This window comes from Ranitomeya imitator, chromosome 2 (assembly GCF_032444005.1).
Source record: "Ranitomeya imitator isolate aRanImi1 chromosome 2, aRanImi1.pri, whole genome shotgun sequence".
NCBI classification, from domain to species: domain Eukaryota; kingdom Metazoa; phylum Chordata; class Amphibia; order Anura; family Dendrobatidae; genus Ranitomeya; species Ranitomeya imitator.
Window position 1 is genome coordinate 328,370,393 of NC_091283.1, and position 19,697 is coordinate 328,390,089.

Sequence of the window (19,697 nt, forward strand, 5' to 3'; positions counted from 1 at the left end):
CTCTGGCCTCCAGATTAATTTTGACAAATCTGAAGCCTTGTTCATTAACACCCCCAGGGAAACACAAAACAACATAACAGCACAATTTAAGTTTACCAGAAATGAGCAGTACTTAACCTATCTCGGCATCAATCTAACCTCCCATAGGTCGACTCTATTTAAATGGAACTATGCCCTCTTAATTAGAAATCTCAAATCGAACCTTACCAGATGGTCATCTATGTCCTTATCCTGGTTAGGTAGATTACACGCCATTAAGATGGTTTCCTTACCACGATTTCTGTATGTTTTCCGCTCTTTGCCCATTCCTCTACCTACCAAAACGTTACTACATATTCATAAAACGATCTCTAAATTTATATGGCAGGGGAAAAGACCTAGGATAAGATTAAAAACCATGTTTATTAATAGAAGACGAGGAGGTATGTCTCTGCCCAACTTCACTTTATACTATAGAGGGGCCCAATTAGCCCAGCTAATAAGTGCTAACGCGGATAAACATGGCACACCCAGATGGGTGAATCTCGAATCTCACTTCCTGGCCCCATTCACTCTACCAGGCCTCATGTGGTCGTTGCAGAGACTTCCGAAAGGGATCCATACATCAGCTCCATTCACAGCACACTCCCTGATGTTATGGAGGAAGGAAAGATTTAAACATTCCCTACAATCCAAAACTTCCTTAATGACGCATATTTTTCATAATCCAGCTTTTCCACCAGGGTTGGAGCCTCGCCCTTTCCATTGGTGGGTATCTAGGGGTTTAATTACCCTTAAACATCTTACTTCGCCATTTAACATTCTACTCACCAAACAAGAGTTCATCCAAAAGTACTCCCCACCAAACTCTGAAATATTGCGTATCATCCAAATGTTTCACTTTGCTGAACAAATTTTAGGACATGGTGTCACCCACCGCCCATCAGGTTATGAGCAAATATGTTTGAATGACCAACTGGGCAGGGGAGCTATCTCTTTAATATACTCAACCCTGAATGCAATATCAGAGGATGTAAAACTCAAATACCGGTATATGATTCAATGGGAAAGAGACTTTAATAAGATAATGTCCCCATTGGAGTGGCAAAAATGTTGCTGCTCTCTCTCGAAGGGTAGTCTCCAAACCTCTTTAGTTGAGACATCCATCAAGCTCCTACATAGGACATATTTGATTCCGAGCAAATTACATGCCATCTACCCAAATTTATCGGATTGGTGTTTCAGGGGGTGTGGAGCCCTGGGCGATTTGAAGCACACGTGGTGGGATTGCCCGATTGTATCCGCCCTTTGGTTAAGGATTAAATCTATTGTGGAGGAGCTTATGGTGGGGCGATTCAGTTAGATGCAACGGTGTTCCTACGGGGGGCCAGATACCCGGGCTTCTCCAACAAACTCCATAATTTAGTCAATCAGCTGTTCCTCGCCACTAAGCTACACATTGCAACGAAATGGAAAACAACTACCCTATCTCTTTCCTCAGTAATTGACAAAATGAACACTATCATGCTATGTGAACGAATACAAGCTACAAGAGATGACTCATGGGAGCCTTACTATCAAATATGGAGGCCGTGGATTGAAAGGAACTCTAGCAGTAATCTTGACCAAGTCTTATCTCTATCACTATGAGGCCAATTTAATGTCCGATAGTCTCCCTTGGACTCACCCCTTATACCCGACCATTGATAGTACTCTGATGCAGTAATGGATCTCTTACTCCCCCCCCCCCACCCCCTCTTGTCTTTTTCAACCACCTGTCTTTGTCTGCGTGTTTAACTGTATTGTTTAAATACTATCAAGGTTAATCTAGAATTTGATTACATTCATGTACTGTATATTCCCCTGCGTGGGATTTTGTTGTGAAACTTTCTTGGTTTTTCTTTGAAAAATAAAAACATGTTGAAACTAAAAAAAGCTTTTATAAAAGCCTGAAACTTCTGTGTGTGAGTCAGACTTGAGATCTAACGTGGTAGAAGATTACAGTGCGGGGAAGACGGGAAACCTTCATATAGACGGCCGGTAGTGATGGGGTCAGTGATGGTCTCTGGCCAAATATGTTTCTAGAGCCGTAGTAGTAGATGACATTGTCGTCCTCCTCATGAAGTAGTTATTTCTCCTGTCAAGTGTAATGAATATCTCCTGCAGTATTACTAATGCCGATTCCAGTGTCGGTAAATGAGACGAGAATTAGCGTTATGGAAGATGAGTCTATGAGAAATGTATTCAGCTGCCGACTCCGAGGAAGAAACTACTTGTTGTCTGTGGCCTAAATATATAGGTTCTATTAGTAGATGTAAAGAAGAAAACTAAATGCTGTGAAATAATAATCTCCTCATAACTTTCCTTTATTATCTCCAGTAATTGTATTACACTGGATTTTTATGATGTTACATCGGCTCATCTTCTCATTCAGGTCTCTACAATATCGTATCCTCTCAGTGAAGATCTTCTATATAAGAGAATTTTCCTGATTTACCCATCAAGGATTGATATGGACAGAGAAAAGATGGCAGAGAAAATATTACACCTCACCATAGAAATCCTCTTCCGGCTTACTGGAAAGGTGAGAGATTCTGATGACGTCACATTACATCATTCTTCTCTATGGGAATAACAGATGGACAGAACTGGAGAGGTGAGGACTCTGGAAATGTCTGTGGTGAGATTTATTAATGTGTCTCTCCATAACCAGGATTACACAGTAGTGAAGAAGACCTCTAGTGATCGCTGTCAGGACCCTGTGTCTGAGGGATGGGGAAGACCTCAGAGCCCAATCACGGGACTTCCACCTCACCCCCTGATACATGAGGACATCAATGACCAGAAGATCCTAGAAATCACCTACAAGATGATTGAGCTGCTGACTGGAGAGGTGACACTGCTGGGAATGCTGGGACATTATACAGTTCCACTTTGAAGGGATTGGGGGGATAACAGTATCATTGTATGTGTCAGGTTCCTATAAGGTATCGGGATGTCGCTATTTATTTCTCCATGGAGGAGTGGGAGTATTTAGAAGGACACAAAGATCTGTACAAGGATGTCATAATAGAGGTTCCCCAGCCCCTCACATCACCAGGTAATAGACAGGACTAAATACACACGGCCTATAATTATCTGTATGTTAAGAATGAATTTGGTCTCTGTATGTGTTTCCTCCAGATCTATCCAGTAAGAGGACAACACCAGAGAGATGTCCCCATCTTCTTCTTCCTCAGGACTGTAAACAAGAACATCCCAATGCTCCTCAGGATCATCAGGTAGATGGAGAGAAGGTGTCATGAGATCTCCCCTCTGATGTGTACACGGCTGTGAAGTTCTTGTGTTCAGTCTTGTTTTATCCACCAGTATTATATGTTTTATATTTGTGTAATGAGAACGGTGGAGATGGCAGGATTAGAGCTGATCATAGATGTGACTTCTCCATCTGTCTGTGACTTTTACAATATTTTTTTCAGGGTGAAGATTTGACCAATATTAATACTACAGAGACATATGTGAGGGATGATGAGTGGTGTAAAGAGGAAATTCCCACATATGACTACCCAGGTGAGTAGTGACCACTAAATGTAGAGAAGTCACAGATTCTTCTCAGTCATTGGCTGTGGCTGCTGTATCGGTGGTGTAGTCTGGCCGTATTACCATGATCACCATTTTGCCTTCAGACCACAGCCCTTTTCTATAGAACTTACAACCTGGAGGATCCACATACCCACTGGGATTAGAAGACTCTGACCGTTAGGGTATGTGTCCACTTTCAGGATTACATCCGGATTAGCTGCGGATTGAACGCTGCGTACAAACGCAGCGTTCAACCCGCAGTGTCCAGATGTTACAGCATAGTGGGGGGGATTTTATGAAATCCCATCTCCACTATGCGTGCAAACGCATACCCGGTGGCCCTGCGTTTACTGACATGCGGCCCGGCTTTTTAGAACGCAGCACGTGCCTAGGGCGGCGACATTGCGGGGGGCGGCACCTGAGCAAGGTGTTTTTGTTTTTGTTGTTTTTTTTAAGTTTAAGTCCCGGGTCAAAAATGCGACCGACGGCCCCGCCCTCCATGCCCCCCCCCCCCCGCTCCCGCCCCCCGCCTCCGAGTCCCACCGCCTCTGAGTTCCACCCACCCTTCTTGAAGACGATACTCACCTGCTCCAGCGATGCCTGGTCTCAGTGTCTGTAGCGCGTCCTGAGTGAGCGGTCACGTGGTACCGCTAATTAAGGTCATAAATATGCGCATATTCATGACCTTAATGAGCGGTACCACATGACCGCTCACTCAGGAAGAAGGGGCTGGGGCGGGACAGAGCCGGAGGGATGTCGGCGCGGCGTGTGGGACAGCTGACAGGTGAGTATGGGGGACGGGGCACGGAGGGAGGATGGTAAGCCGCCCGCGCCATGCAAGATGGCCTGGGAGAAGGAGCGGGGGAGGGGGTGGAGAGATGAGCCATGCATAGGGAGGGGGGGGGGGAATTATGAGCCATCAGCCATGCATACAGGGGGGGAAATTATGAGCCATCAGCTATGCATACAGGGGGGAGGAATTGTGAGCCATCAGCCATGCATACAGGGGGGGGGGATTATGAGCCATCAGCCATGCATACGGGGGGGGGGGAGGAATTCCTTTTTGGAAGTGTATTTGAACAGCAAGGTGGATTGCTGTTAAGGGGAACTAGAGAAAAAAAATCTATAAATCTTCAGCATAGCGAGTGTGAGCGATCTGAGTGTGTGCTGAGCGTAAGTGTGAACGGCGGTAAGTGTGACTTGTGATTCAGTGACTTTGGATTCAGGGAGTTTCCAAGGGAGGAATTTCTGTCTGTTTTTTATTAATACTTTGTATTTATTTATTTATTTTTTTATTATTTAACTTTTCTGTCTGGTGCAATCCCCATTAGGAAATGTGCTCCACTATTGTTAATGCCATCCAGTGCACATCTTGCCACATGTATGCAATCCTTGAGCAGCCGATCGAGGGTGCATACTGCTGTGCGAGATGTGAGCACGTTGTGCATTTGGAAACCCAGATTCTGAATCTAAATGTGCAGCTAGCAACACTGAGATCCATAGACAATATGTAGAGGAGTCTTCTGCTCATTGACCAGACGCTCAATGGGATAGATGAGGGGAGGGATGGTAGGATGGAGCTGCAGGACGATGAAGTAGCAAGCTGGGTGACAGTTAGGAAGCGGGGTAGAGGGAAGAGTGCCAGGGAGGCTAGTCCTGATCTGGAACACCCCAATAAGTTTGCTAAGTTGGCAGATGAGGGGGGTGCCAGTACAGGGGTAGCACTGCTGCAGCCAGGCATGTCCTCTGAAAGCCGGGGGAGTGACTGCTCCAGTAAGGAGGGAAATAGGAGAGCAGGGCAGGCCAGACAGGTGCTGGTAGTGGGGGTCTCAATTATTAGGGGAACAGATAGGGCAATCTGTCACAAAGACAGGGATCGTCGAACGGTGTGCTGCCTACCTGGCGCTCGAGTCCAACACATCGATGATCAGGTGGACAGATTACTGAGAGGGGCTGGTGAGGACCCAGGGGTCATGCTGCACATTGGCACAAATGACAGAGTTAGAGGTAGGTGGAAGGTCCTTAAAGATGATTTCAGGGAATTAGGCTGCAAGCTGAAAGCAAGGACCTCCAAGGTGGTATTTTCTGAAATACTGCCTGTACCACGTGCCACGCCAGAGAGGCAGCGGGAGATTAGGGAGGTTAATAAGTGGCTCAAGAATTGGTGTAGGAAGGAGGGGTTTGGGTTCCTGCAGAACTGGGCCGACTTCTCAGTTGGCTACAGGCTCTACGCTAGGGACGGGCTGCACCTCCATGGGGAAGGTGCAGCTGTGCTGGGGGAGAAAATGGCTAGAAGGTTGGAGGAGTGTTTAAACTAGGGATTGGGGGGAGGGTATATATTTTATAGGAGGGGAAGATAGTGCAGACAGAGACCTGGGCATAAATAAGGAAGTTGGGGGTGGCGGTGGCATGGGGGGTGGGGTTAGAACAGTTAATAATTTAAGAAAGAATAGAGGTACAGAGAGGAACATCAAGTGCATGTATACTAATGCCAGAAGCCTCGCCAACAAAATGGACGAATTAGAACTAATGTTGTTGGAGCATAATTATGACATGGTGGGGATATCTGAAACATGGCTGGATGAGAGCCATGACTGGGCTGTTAACTTGCAGGGCTATAGCCTGTTCAGAAATGACCGTACAGATAAGCGAGGGGGAGGGGTGTGTCTATATGTAAAATCGTCCTTAAAACCCATCCTGCGTGATAATATAGGTGAATTTAATGAAAATGTAGAATCCCTGTGGGTGGAGATAAGGGGAGGGGGAAACAATAATAAATTACTGATAGGGGTTTGTTATAAATCTCCAAAAATAATGGAAGCAATGGAGAATATCCTCGTAAAGCAAATAGATGAAGCTGCGACTCATGGAGAAGTGAGTATTATGGGGGACTTCAACTACCCTGAAATAGATTGGGGAACAGAAACCTGCAGTTCCAGCAAAGGTAATCGGTTTTTGAGACAATTACCTTTCATAACTGGTTCAGGACCCAACAAGAAGGGGGGCACTGCTAGACCTAATATTAACCAATAGGCCAGACCGCATAGCAAATATAAGGGTTGGGGGTCACTTGGGGAATAGTGATCACAAAATAATAAGTTTTCATGTATTCTTTAACCCCTTTCTGCCATTGGACGTAATATTCCGTCCATGTGGGGTGGGCCTTAATTCCCAAGGACGGAATATTACGTCCAGCGCGATCGGCCGCGCTCACGGGGGGAGCGCCGCCGATCGCGGCCGGGTGTCAGCTGCTTATCGCAGCTGACATCCGGCACTATGTGCCAGGAGCGGTCACGGACCGCCCCCGGCACATTAACCCCCGGCACACCGCGATCAAAGATGATCGCGATGTGCCGGCGGTGCAGGGAAGCATCGCGCAGGGAGGGGGCTCCCTGCGGGCTTCCCTGAGACCCCCGCAGCAACGCGATGTGATCGCGTTGCTCCGGGGGTCTCCTACCTTCCTCCCTGCAGTAAGTCCCGGATCCAAAATGGCCGCGGATCCGGGTCCTGCAGGGAGGGAGGTGGCTTACCAAGTGCCTGCTCAGAGCAGGCACTTGGTAACGCTGCACTGCTCTCAGACAGATCGGTGATCTGTCAGAGTGCTGTGCAAACTGGCAGATCACCGATCTGTATTGTCCCCCCCTGGGGCAAAGTAAAAACGTAAAAAAAAAAATTTCCAAGTGTGTAATAAAAAAAAAAAAAAAAAAATCCTAAATAATGAAAAAAAAAAAAAATATTATTCCCATAAATACATTTCTTCATCTAAATAAAAAAAACAAAACAATAAAAGTACACATATTTAGTATCTCCGCGTCCGTAACGACCCGACCTATAAAACTGGCCCACTAGTTAACCCCTTCAGTAAACACCGTAAGAAAAAAAAAAAAACGAGGCAAAAAACAACGCTTTATTATCATACCGCCAAACATAAAGTGGAATAACACGCGATCAAAAAGACGGATATAAATAACCATGGTACCGCTGAAAGCGTCATCTTGTACCGCAAACGAGCCACCATACAGCGACAACAGCAAAAAAATAAAAAAGTTATAGTCCTCAGAATAAAGCGATGCAAAAATAATTATTTTTTTCTATAAAATAGTTTTTATCGTATAAAAGCGCCAAAACATAAAAAAATGATATAAATGAGGTGTCGCTGTAATCGTACTGAACCGAAGATTAAAACTGCTTTATCAATTTTACCAAACGCGGAACGGTATAAACGCCTCCCCCAAAAGAAATTCATGAATAGCTGGTTTTTGGTCATTCTGCCTCACAAAAATCGGAATAAAAAGCGATCAAAAAATGTCACGTGCCCGAAAATGTTACCAATAAAAACGTCAACTCGTCCCGCAAAAAACAAGACCTCACATGACTCTGTGGACTCAAATATGGAAAAATTATAGCTCTCAAAATGTGGTAACGCAAAAAATATTTTTTGCAATAAAAAGCGTCTTTCAGTGTGTGACGGCTGCCAATCATAAAAATCCGCTAAAAAACCCGCTATAAAAGTAAATGAAAAAAATGTATTTATTTCCATTTTCCCATTAGGGTTAGGGTTAGGGCTAGGGTTAGGGCTAGGGCTAGGGTTAGGGCTAGGGTTAGGGCTAGGGTTAGGGCTAGGGCTAGGGTTAGGGCTAGGATTAGGGCTAGGGTTAGGGCTAGGGTTAGGGCTAGGGTTAGGGTTAGGGCTAGGGTTAGGGCTAGGGTTAGGGCTAGGGTTAGGGTTAGGGCTAGGGTTAGGGTTGGGACTAGGGTTAGGGTTAGGGCTAGGGCTAGGGTTAGGGTTAGGGTTGGGGCTAGGGTTAGGGCTAGGGTAAGGGCTAGGGTTAGGGTTAAGGCTACAGTTAGGGTTGGGGCTAAAGTTAGGGTTAGGGTTTGGATTACATTTGCGATTGGGATTAGGATTAGGGGTGTGTCTGGGTTAGAGGTGTGGTTAGGGTTACCGTTGGGATTAGGGTTAGGGGAGTGTTTGGATTAGGGTTTCAGTTATAATTGGGGGGTTTCCACTGTTTAGGCACATCAGGGGGATCTCTAAACGCGACATGGCGACCGATCTCAATTCCATCCAATTCTGCATTGAAAAAGTAAAACAGTGCTCCTTCCCTTCCGAGCTCTCCCGTGCGCCCAAACAGGAGTTTACCCCAACATATGGGGTATCAGCGTACTCAGGACAAATTGGACAACAACTTTTGGGGTCCAATTTCTCCTGTTACCCTTGGGAAAATACAAAACTGGGGGCTAAAAAATAATTTTTGTGGGAAAAAAAGAGATTTTTTATTTTCACGGCTCTGCGTTATAAACTGTAGTGAAACACTTGGGGGCTCAAAGTTCTCACAACACATCTAGATAAGTTCGTGGGGGGGTCTAGTTTCCAACATGGGGTCACTTGTGGGGGTTTCTACTGTTTAGGTATATTAGGGGCTCTGCAAACGCAATGTGACGCCTGCAGACCATTCCATTTAAGTCTGCATTCCAAATGGCGCTCCTTCCCTTCCGAGCCCTCCCATGCGCCCAAACGCTGGTTCACCCCACATATGGGGTATCAACGCACTCAGGACAAATTGGACAACAACTTTTGGGGTCCAATTTCTCCTTTTACCCTCGAGAAAATACAAAACTGGGGGCTAAAAAATAATTTTGAGGGGAAATTTTTTATTTTATTTTCACGGCTCTGCGTTATAAACTGTAGTGAAATACTTGGGGGCTCAAAGTTCTCACAACACATCTAAATAAGTTCCTTGGGGGGTCTAGTTTCCAATATGGGGTCACTTGTGGGGGGTTTCTACTGTTTAGGTACATTAGGGGCTCTGCAAACACAATGTGACGCCTGCAGACCATTCCATCTAAGTCTGTATTCCAAATGGCTCTCCTTCCCTTCCGAGCCCTCCCATGCGCCCAAACGCTGGTTCTCCCCCACATATAGGGTATCAGCGCACTCAGGACAAATTGCACAACAACTTTTGGGGTCCAATTTCTCCTGTTACCCTCAGGAAAATACAAAACTGGGGGCTAAAAAATTATTTTTGTGGGAAAAAAATTTTGTTTTATTTTTACGGCTCTGCATTATAAACTTCTGTGAAGCTCTTATTGGGTCAAAGTGCTCACCACACATCTAGATAAGTTCCTTAGGGGGTCTACTTTTCAAAATGGTGTCACTTGTGGGGGGTTTCAATGTTTAGGTACATCAGTGGCTCTCCAAACGCAACATGGCGTCCAATCTCAATTCCTGTCAATTTTGCATTGAAAGGTCAAACGGCGCTCCTTCCCTTCCGAGCTCTCCCATGCGCCCAAACAATGGTTTACCCCCACATATGGGGTATCAGAGTACTCAGGACAAATTGTGCCACAACTTTTGTGGTCCAATTTCTTCTCTTACCATTGGGAAAATAAAAAATTGGGGGCGAAAAGATAATTTTTGTGAAAAAAAAATGATTTTTTATTTTTACGGTTCTGCATTATAAACTTCTGTGAAGCACTTGGTGGGTCAAAGTGCTCACCACACCTCTAGATAAGTTCCTTAGGGGGTCTACTTTCCAAAATGTTGTCACTTGTGGGGGGTTTCAATGTTTAGGCACATCAGTGGCTCTCCAAACGCAACATGGCGTCTCATCTCAATTCCTGTCAATTTTGCATTGAAAGGTCAAACGGCGCTCCTTCCCTTCCGAGCTCTCCCATGCGCCCAAACAATGGTTTACCCCCACATATGGGGTATCAGAGTACTCAGGACAAATTGTGCCACAACTTTTGTGGTCCAATTTCTTCTCTTACCATTGGGAAAATAAAAAATTTGGGGCGAAAAGATAATGTTTGTGAAAAAAAATGATTTTTTTATTTTTACGGTTCTGCATTATTAACTTCTGTGAAGCACTTGGTGGGTCAAAGTGCTCACCACACCTCTAGATAAGTTCCTTAGGGGGTCTACTTTCCAAAATGGTGTCACTTGTGGGGGGTTTCAATGTTTAGGCACATCAGTGGCTCTCCAAACGCAACATGGCGTCCCATCTCAATTCCAGTCAACTTTGCATTGAAAAGTCAAATGGCGCTCCTTCCCTTCCGAGCTCTGCCATGCGCGCAAACTGTGGTTAACCCCCACATATGGGGTATCAGCGTACTCAGGACAAATTGTACAACAACTTTTGGGGTCCATTTTCTCCTGTTACCCTTGGCAAAATAAAACAAATTGGAGCTGAAGTAAATTTTTTGTGAAAAAAAGTTAAATGTTAATTTTTATTTAAACATTCCAAAAATTCCTGTGAAGCACCTGAAGGGTTAATAAACTTCTTGAATGTGGTTTTGAGAACCTTGAGGGGTGCAGTTTTTAGAATGGTGTCACACTTGGGTATTTTCTATCATATAGACCCCTCAAAATGACTTCAAATGAGATGTGGTCCCTAAAATAAAATGGTGTTGTAAAAATGAGAAATTGCTGGTCAACTTTTAACCCTTATAACTCCCTAACAAAAAAAAAATTTTGGTTCCAAAATTGTGCTGATGTAAAGTAGACATGTGGGAAATGTTACTTATTAAGTATTTTGTGTGACATATCTCTGTGATTTAATTGCATAAAAATTCAAAGTTGGAAAATTGCGAAATTTTCGCCAAATTTCCGTTTTTTTCACAAATAAACGCAGGTAATATCAAAGAAATTTTACCACTATCATGAAGTACAATATGTCACGAGAAAACAATGTCAGAATCACCGGGATCCGTTGAAGCGTTCCAGAGTTATAACCTCATAAAGGGACAGTGGTCAGAATTGTAAAAATTGACCCGGTCCATAACGTGCAAACCACCCTTGGGGGTAAAGGGGTTAATAAGATGTGTAGTAGGGGGGTTACACGGACACTAAACTTCAGGAGGTCAAATTTCCAATGGATGAGAGAGGATCTTGGTGCAATTAACTGGGACGATATCCTGAGACACAAAAATACACAAAGAAAATGGGAGACGTTTATTAGCATCCTGAATAGGACCTGTGCACAGTATATACCGTATGGGAATAAACATACTAGAAATAGGAGGAAACCAATATGGCTAAATAGAGCTGTAAGGGGCGCAATAAGTGACAAAAAGAAAGCATTTAGAGAATTAAAGGAAGCAGGTAGTGATGAGGCATTAAATACAGAAAATTAAATAAATTCTGTAAAAAGCAAATCAAGGCAGCAAAGATTGAGACAGAGAGACTCATTGCCAGAGAGAGTAAAAATAATCCCAAAATATTCTTTAACTACACAAATAGTAAGAAACTAAAAAATGATAGTGTTGGCCCCCTTAAAAATAGTCTGGGTGAAATGGTGGATGAGGAAAAAGCCAATATGCTAAATAACTTTTTTTCATCAGTATATACACAAGAAAATCCCATGGCAGACAAAATGACTAGTGATAAAAATTCCCCATTAAATGTCACCTGCTTAACCCAGCAGGAAGTGCGGCGGCGTCTAAAAATCACTAAAATTGACAAATCTCCGGGCCTGGATGGGATACACCCTCGAGTACTGCAGGAATTAAGTACAGTCATTGATAGACCATTATTTTTAATCTTTAAAGACTCCATAATAACAGGGTCTGTACCACAGGACTGGCGTATAGCAAATGTGGTGCCAATATTCAAAAAGGGGACAAAAACTGAACTCGGAAATTATAGGCCAGTAAGCTTAACCTCTACTGTGGGTAAAATCCTGGAGGGCAATCTAAGGGATGCTATACTGGAGTATCTGAAGAGGAATAACCTCATGACCCAGTATCAGCACAGGTTTACTAGGGACCGTTCATGTCAGACTAATTTGATCAGTTTCTATGAAGAGGTAAGTTCCGGACTGGACCAAGGGAACCCAGTGGATGTAGTGTATATGGACTTTTCAAAAGCTTTTGATACGGTGCCACACAATAGGTTGATACATAAAATGAGAATAATGGGGATAGGGGAAAATATGTGTAAGTGGGTTGAGAGCTAGCTCAGGGATAGGAAACAAAGGGTGGTTATTAATTGAACACACTCGGACTGGGTGGCGGTTAGCAGTGGGATACCACAGTGGTCAGTATTGGGCCCTCTTCTTTTTAACATATTTATTAATGACCTTGTAGGGGGCATTCAGAGTAGAATTTCAATATTTGCAGATGACACTAAACTCTGCAGGGTAATCAATACAGAGGAGGACAATTTTATATTACAGGATGATTTATGTAAACTAGAAGCTTGGGCTGATAAAAGGCAAATGAGCTTTAATGGGGATAAATGTAAGGTCATGCACTTGGGTAGAAGTAATAAGATGTATAACTATGTGCTTAATTCTAAAACTCTGGGCAAAACCATCAATGAAAAAGACCTGGGAGTATGACAAACTCATATTCAGTGGCCAGTGTCAGGCAGCTGCTACAAAGGCAAATAAAATAATGGGATGCATTAAAAGAGGCATAGATGCTCATGAGGAGAACATAATTTTACCTCTATACAAGTCACTAGTTCGACCACACTTAGAATACTGTGCACAGTTCTGGTCTCCGGTGTATAAGAAAGACATAGCTGAACTGGAGCGGGTGCAGAGAAGAGCGACCAAGAGGACTGGGGGGTCTGCAATACCAAGATAGGTTATTACACTTGGGGCTATTTAGTTTGGAAAAATGAAGACTAAGGGGTGATCTTATTTTAATGTACAAAGACCTTTCTGATGATCTTTTTAATCATAGACCTGAAACAGGGACAAGGGGCATCCTCTACGTTTGGAGGAAAAAAGGTTTAAGCATAATAACAGACGCGGATTCTTTACTGTAAGAGCAGTGAGACTATGGAACTCTCTGCCGTATGATGTTGTAATGAGTGATTCATTACTTAAATTTAAGAGGGGACTGGATACATTTCTGGAAAAGTATAATGTTACAGGGTATATACACTAGATTCCTTGATAGGGCGTTGATCCAGGGAACTAGTCTGATTGCCGTATGTGGAGTCGGGAAGGAATTTTTTTTCCCAATGTGGAGCTTACTCTTTGCCACATGGGTTTTTTTTGCCTTCCTCTAGATCAACATGTTGGGGCGTGTTAGGTTAGGCTATGGGTTGAACTAGATGGACTTAAAGTCTTCCTTCAACCTTAATAACTATGTAACTATCAGCCATGCATACGGGGGGGGGGGGAATTATGAGCCATCAGCCATGCATACGGAGGGGGGGGGATTATGAGCCATCAGCCATGCATACAGGGGGGAGAATTATGAGATTATGAGCCATCAGCCATGCATACGGGGGGGGGGGGGGAATTATGAGCCATGCATACAGGAGGAGGGGGGGATATGAGCCATTCATATGGGATGGGAGAGAGATGAGCTATGCATACAAGATGGGAGGGGGGCATTATACACTATTGAGCATCATGTGGGGCCATTATACAGTATGGAGCATCATGTGGGGCCATTATACAGTATGGAGCATCATGTGTGGCCATTACACAATATGGAGCATCATGTGGGGCCATTATAAAGTATGGAGCATCATGTGTGGCCTTTATAAAGTATGGAGCATCATGTATGGCCATTATACAGTATTGAGAATCATGTTAGGTCATTATACAGTATGGAGCATCATGTGTGGCCATTATACAGTATTGAGCATCATGTGGGGCCATTATACAGTATGGAGCATCATGTGTGACCATTATACAGTATTGAGCATCATGTGTGGCCCTTATACAGTATTGAGCATCATGTGTGGCCATTATACAGTATGGAGCATCATGTGTGGCCATTATACAGTATGGAGCACTGTGTGGCCATTATACAGTATGGAACATCATGTAGGGCCATTATACAGTATGTGGAGCACTGCGTAGCCATTATACAGTATGGAGCACTGCGTGGCCATATATATTTTTTTGTTTTAATTATTGTATATGAAACAGTGTGATCAGCAGTGCTGAATGGGTGTGATTGAGACTTGGATATGGGTGTGATTAGTTTTGAAATGGGTGTGGTCAGAGGCGTGGCCTAAAATTTGCCGCGGCGCACTATGTGCGCCGCAACCTTTAGACCTTTTTCCCTTCTTCAAAAGTTGGGAGGTATGGCACCGCATTTCCCAGATCACAACAAGTACCGCAAATCTCATAGGGAATGAATGAAACCAAACGCAGTGTTGCCGTAAGTGATCTGCTACGTGGCAGATGCAGAAAAACTGCCCGATCTGCTGCAAAAGGCAACTTTCACAACAGCGATTCATAAATTAATTCACTGAGGTTTATAACCTATATACACATGGTCAGAATTGTTGGTTCCCCTCGTTTAATGACAGAAAAGCCCCTCAATGGTCACAGAAATAACTTGAATCTGACAAAAGTAATAATAAATAAAAAAAATCTATGAAAATGAACAAATGAAAGGCAGACATTGCTTTTCAACTTTGCTTCCACAGATTTAAAAAAATAAAACTCATGAAATAGACCTTGACAGAAATGATGGTACCCCTGGAAATAATGTGACAAATGGGACATATTAACCCCTTAAGCCCCGAGGGTGGTTTGCACGTTAATGACCGGGCCAATTTTTACAATTCTGACCACTGTCCCTTTATGAGGTTATAACTCTGGAACGCTTCAACGGATCTTGGCGATTCTGACATTGTTTTCTCGTGACATATTGTACTTCATTTTAGTAGTAACATTTATTCGATATAACTTGCGTTTATTTGTGAAAAAAACGGAAATTTGGCGAAAATTTAGAAAGTTTCGCAATTTTCCAACTTTAAATTTTTATGCCCTTAAATCACAGAGATATCTCACGCAAAATACTTAATAAGTAACATTTCCCACATGTCTACTTTACATCAGCACAATTTTGGAACCAAAATTTTTTTTTGTTAGGGAGTTATAAGGGTTAAAAGTTGACCAGCAATTTCTCATTTTTACAACACCATTTTTTTTTAGGGACCACATCTCATTTGATGTCATTTTGACGGGTCTATATGATAGAAAATACCCAAGTGTGAGACCATTCTAAAAACTGCACCCCTCAAGGTGCTCAAAACCACATTCAAGAAGTTTATTAACCCTTCAGGGGTTTCACAGGAATTTTTGGAATGTTTAAATAAGAATGAATATTTAACTTTTTTTCACACAAAATTTATTTCAGCTCCAATTTGTTTTATTTTACCAAGGGTAACAGGATAAAATGGATGCCAAACATTGTTGTACAATCTGTACTGAGTACGCTGATAGCCCATATGTGGGAGTAAACCACTGTTTGGGCGCATGGCAGAGCTCGGAAGGGAAGGAGCGCCATTTGACTTTTAAATGCAAAATTGACAGGAATTGAGATGGGACACCATGTTGCGTTTGGAGAGCCACTGATGTGCCTAAACATTGAAACCCCCCCACAAGTGACACCATTTTGGAAAGTAGACACCCTAAGGAACTTATCTAGATGTGTGGTGACCACTTTGACCCACCAATTGCTTCACAGAAGTTTATAATGCAGAGCCGTAAAAATAAAAAATCATATTTTTTCACAAAAATGATCTTTTCGCCCCCAATTTTTTATTTTCCCAAGAGTAAGAGAAGAAATTGGACCTCAAAAATTGTTGGCCAATTTGTCCTGAGTACGCTGATACCCCATATATGGGTGTAAACCATTGTTTGGGCGTATGGCAGAGCTCGGAAGGGAAGGAGCGCCATTTGACTTTTCAATGCAAAATTGACTGGAATTGAGATGGGACGCCATGTTGCGTTTGGAGAGCCCCTGATGTGCCTAAACATTGGAACCCCTCACAAGTGACACCATTTTGAAAAGTAGACCCCTTAAGGAACTTATCTAGATGTGTGGTGAGCACTTTGACCCAACAAGTGCTTCACAGAAGTTTATAATGCAGAGCCGTAAAAATAAAAAATCTTATTTTTTCACAAAAATGATCTTTTCGCCCCCAATTTTTTATTTTCCCAAGGGTAAGAGAAGAAATTAGACCACAAAAGTTGTTGTGCAATTTGTCCTGAGTGCGACGATACCCCATATGTGGGGGTAAACCACTTTTTGGGTGCATAGCAGAGCTCGGAAGGGAAGGAGCGCCATTTGACTTTTCAATGCAAAATTGACTGGAATTAAGTTGGGACGCCATGTTGGTTTGGAGAGCCCCTGATGTGCCTAAACATTAAAACCCCCCACAAGTGACACCATTTTGGAAACTAGACCCCATAAGGAACTTATCTAGATGTGTTTTGAGAGCTTTGAACCCCCAAATGTTTCACTACAGTTTATAACGCAGAGCCGTTAAAATAATTTTTTTTTTTTTTTCGCAAAAATTATTTTTTAGCCCCCAGTTTTGTATTTTCACAAGGGTAACATAATAAATTGGACCCCAAAAGTTGTTGTCCAATTTGTCCTGAGTACGCTGATACCCCATATGTGGGGGGGAACCACTGTTTGGGCGCATGGCAGAGCTCGGAAGGGAAGGAGCGCCATTTGGAATGCAGACTTAGATGGATTGGTCTGCAGGAGTCACGTTGCATTTGCAGAGCCCCTGATGTACCCAAACAGTACAAACCCCCCCACAAGTGACCCCATATTAGAAACTAGACCTCCCAAGGAACTTATCTAGATGTGTTGTGAGAACTTTGAACCCCTAAGTGTTTCACTACAGTTTATAACGCAGAGCCGTGAAAATAAAAATTCTTTTTTTTTTTCACAAAAATGATTTTTTAGCCCCCAGCTTTGTATTTTTACAAGGGTAACAGAATAAATTGGACCCCAAAAGTTGTTGTTCAATTTGTCCTGAGTACGCTGATACCCCGTATGTGGGGGGGAACCACTGTTTGGGCGCATGGCAGAGCTCGGAAGGGAAGGAGCGCCATTTGGAATGCAGACTTAGATGGATTGGTCTGCAGGCGTCACGTTGCATTTGCAGAGCCCCTGATGTACCCAAACAGTAGAAACCACCCACAAGTGACCCCATATTGAAACTAGACCTCCCATGGAACTTATCTAGATGTGTTGTGAAAACTTTGAACCCCCAAGTGTTTCACTACAGTTTACAACGCAGAGCCGTGAAAATAAAAAATCCTTTTTTTTCCCACAAAAATGATTTTTAGCCCCCCAAATTTTTATTTTCCCAAGGATAACAAGAGAACTTGGACCCAAAAAGTTGTTGTCCAATTTGTCTCGAGTACGATGATACCCCATATGTTGGGGTAAACCCCTGTTTGGGCGCACGGGAGAGCTCGGAAGTGAAGGAGCACTGTTTTACTTTTTCAATGCAGAATTGGCTGGAATTGAGATCGGACGCCATGTCGCGTTTGGAGAGCCCCTGATGTGTCTAAACAGTGGAAACCCCCAATTATAACTGAAACCCTAATCCAAACGCACCCCTAACCCTAATCCCAACTGTAACCCTAACCACACACCTAACCCTGACACACCCCTAATTCTAATCCCAACCCTAATCCCAACCGTAAATGTAATACAAACCCTAACCCTAACCCTAGCCCTAACCCTAGCCCTAACCCTAACCCTAATGGGAAAATGGAAATAAATACATTTTTTTTAATTTTATTATTTTTCCCTAAGGCTAGGTTCACATTGCATTAGGGAAATCCGTTTAGCACTAGCGGATTGCGCTAACGCAATGTCTTTTTAGGTGTCGTGTTTAGTGGTCGCGTTAACGTCCCCGCTCTGGAAGATCGGGGATCGGACCTCGGGCGCGCCGCGGACGCTGCAAGCAGCGTCTGAGGCGCGCCACAAAAGAACGGCACCTTGCTAGCGCGAGCCGAAAATGGCACGCTCTAGCGATGCGCTACACCCGAAAATCACATTGCTGTCAATGGTTGTGCTAACGGACCCGTTGCACGGCGTTAATTGTGACATTTTCGCCGTGCAACGCTGTCCGTTAGCGTTAACCCATTAACGCAATGTGAACCTAGCCTAACTAAGGGGGTGATGAAGGGGGGTTTGATTTACTTTTATAGCGAGTTTTTTATATCGGATTTTTATGATTGGCAGCCGTCACACACTAAAAGACGCTTTTTATAGCAAAAAAGTTTTTGCGTCTCCACATTTTGAGACCTATAATTTTTCCATATTTTGGTCCACAGAGTCATGTGAGGTCTTGTTTTTTGCGGGACGAGTTGACGTTTTTATCGGTTACATTTTCGGACATGTGACAGTTTTTGATCGCTTTTTATTCCGATTTTTTGTGAGGCAGAATGACCAAAAACCAGCTATTCATGAATTTCTTTTGGGGGAGGCGTTTATACCGTTCCGCGTTTGGTAAAATTGATGAAGCAGTTTTATTCTTCGGGTCAGTACGATTACAGCGATACCTCATTTATATCATTTTTTTTATGTTTTGGCGCTTTTATACGATAAAAGCTATTTTATAGAAAAAATAATTATTTTGGCATCGCTTTATTCTCAGGACTATAACTTTTTTATTTTTTTGGTTATGATGCTATATGGCGGCTCGTTTTTTGCGGGACAAGATGACGTTTTCAGAGGTACCATGGTTATTTATATCCGTCTTTTTGATCGCGTGTTATTCCACTTTTTGTTCAGCGTTATGATAATAAAGCGTTGTTTTTTGGCTCGTTTTTTTTTTTCTTACGGTGTTCACTGAAGGGGTTAACTAGTGGGCCAGTTTTATAGGTCGGGTCGTTACGGACGCGGCGATACTAAATATGTGTACTTTTATTGTTTTTTTTGTTTTTTTTTTATGTAAAGAAATGTATTTATGGGAATAATATTTTTTTTTTCTGCTTTATTTAGGAATTTTTTTTTTTATTTTTTTTTTACAAGTGTGGAAATTTTTTTTTTTACTTTTTCACTTTGTCCCAGGGGGGGACATCACAGATCACCGATCTGACAGTGTGCACAGCACTCTGTTAGATCGGTGATCTGACATACAGCCGGGCAGGATTAGAGCTGCAGCTGCAGCCTGATCCTGACCCGGAAGTGCTCCCTGCAGGACCCGGATGCAGCCCGGCGGCCATTTTGGATCCGGGGACTGCAGGGAGAAGACGCTCGGTACACGGTGAGCACATCACCGTGTACCGATCGTCTCAGGGAAGCCCGCAGGGAGCCCCCTCCCTGCGCGATGCTTCCCTGCACCGCCGGCACACCGCGATCATCTTTGATCGCGGTGTGCCGGGGGTTAATGTGCCGGGAGC

General features: G+C 43.4%; 1 pseudogene; it reads left to right on the top strand.

Moving 5' to 3' along the window:
* LOC138666489 (zinc finger protein 420-like) overlaps positions 1 to 19,697 on the top strand; it is a 110,871-nt pseudogene that overhangs the window by 71,989 nt on the left and 19,185 nt on the right.